The following is a 1,935-nucleotide window of genomic DNA, read 5'->3' on the forward strand; positions in this document are numbered from 1 at the left end:
GGGGCAATGGAAATAAGTAGATTGTCTTTTCGGCACCGAAAACTCGTCGTCTAACATATTTATTCATATCGCTTGTGAGACTTGAGCGAAAACAGTCAATGTACAAAAATAGATTCCCGGGTTGACACTGTAATCCTAGGCAACCAATATATTCATCCACATTATAGGACCTTGGGAAAAGGGGTCAATGAACCCAAGATTATTGTGCCGGCACGGGGATCCTCAAATATAATCATCCATGTTGTTTATCAGCGGTAGGGGGGGGTGGAATTGATAAAGTATAAGTAGACACCTGTGCTGGCACGGAAAACTTGATAGTTCAACATCTATGTTGCTCATGAGACGTGAAGGGGGGATCTAATCGAATAAAAGCAAATTCCTGTTTCGGCACAGAACCTCATAATTTGCATTCAAGTAGATTTTTATGCCACCACAGGCAATCTCGGGATCTAAATAAAAATGAATGGACTCGCGTGCCGGCACGGAAAATCTTTCTGTCCAGTATTTTCAAAATGTCACTTATAACTCATCAGTTATGAAGTGCAGGGCTGAAGAGATGTTGAATAGAAACAATCCATGGGCGGATATGAAACCTCAGTATTCATAATTTTCCCTCATATTGTTCATGAGATCCATGGTGGCAGAAAGACTGAGCGCTAGTGGAGAGACTCAGTGAAAACAAGCATTCTCACGTGCCAACACATTATTCTTTCCTATGCAGCATTATTCCATATGTCACTTATCAGATTTAAAGGGGAGGGGTTCCGATGGACATAGACAGCCGTGTCCATAGTATCCAACATCTTTCATCATATCGCTTATGAGGATCGGGTTGGAAGGGACGCAGGAAAATAGTGTTATTCAGCATGTTTTCCCCTTTTCTGCAGGAAACTCAGAAGTGCAAAAGAGTTTCAATTGTAACAAATAAGATTACGGGCCTACACGCAAAATCTTTTTATGCAGCATTTTATGCAGAGAGGTTGAGTGGAACCGAATATATTCACATTCCGGCGCGGAAAAACGTCGTACCAAGCTTCTTCCTTCGTATCCTTTCCAACCCGAGTGGAAATTCCATTCAGACTACAATAAGAGACTGATCTGTAAAAACTATTATTCATCAGTTTTGGGCCACCATATTCATCTATGTGACTTACAAGGCTGGAAGGCGAGAAGTATAATGACACAAGTAGATTTTCGTGTCAGCACGTGAAACCTTCACAATCCAATACATGTATTTATGTCTCCCCCTAGGGGGATAGCGGCCTCTAAAATCTGCAAGTTAGACGGCCTTAAAACATAGAATAGAATAGAATATATTTATGTCGCTTATCGAGGGAATGGGTGCATACACGGAGATTTGTGTGCCGGCAAGAGAAATTTGAGGTTGCAATATATCTACTCATAGTTTACGAGTTTTGAGGGGAAAGGTTGATGGCATTCAAATATATTACCGTGCCTATACGGGAAACCGCGTAGTTTAACATGTTCATCCATGTCTCTCATGAGGCATGGAGTCGAAGGCTATATTATTCTCCACCCCATAGATCTCTGAATAAGCTAATTACATTTTCACCACAATGAATTCAATTAAACATACTCAGTGCCCCACAAGACGATCTAACTGTAAGATAAAGCCATACTCTTATTTGACTATAAAACTTCCTATTCTACTTGGCGAGTGAAATACATACGACACTGGTCAGGCTGACAATTTTCACTAGCTACCCCAGCCCTCCATTGTCCCACCAATCAATTATCTACTGGTCCAATTAGGGGAGGAGTGATGAATATTTGGAGCATGGAGTGAGTCCCTAAACGGCTGCTCCCATTGAAAAATCTATTTCTCCTCCCCCTAATTGAGATCAAGGAATAAAACGACCGCAATCGGTTGAGGATCCAATTCTTAATCGATTGTCACCAGTTTCATCCCTTAAT

The sequence above is a fragment of the Diachasma alloeum genome, unplaced genomic scaffold (genome assembly GCF_001412515.2).
Source record: "Diachasma alloeum isolate Michigan unplaced genomic scaffold, Dall2.0 Dall_scaffold_00396, whole genome shotgun sequence".
Lineage (NCBI taxonomy): Eukaryota > Metazoa > Arthropoda > Insecta > Hymenoptera > Braconidae > Diachasma > Diachasma alloeum.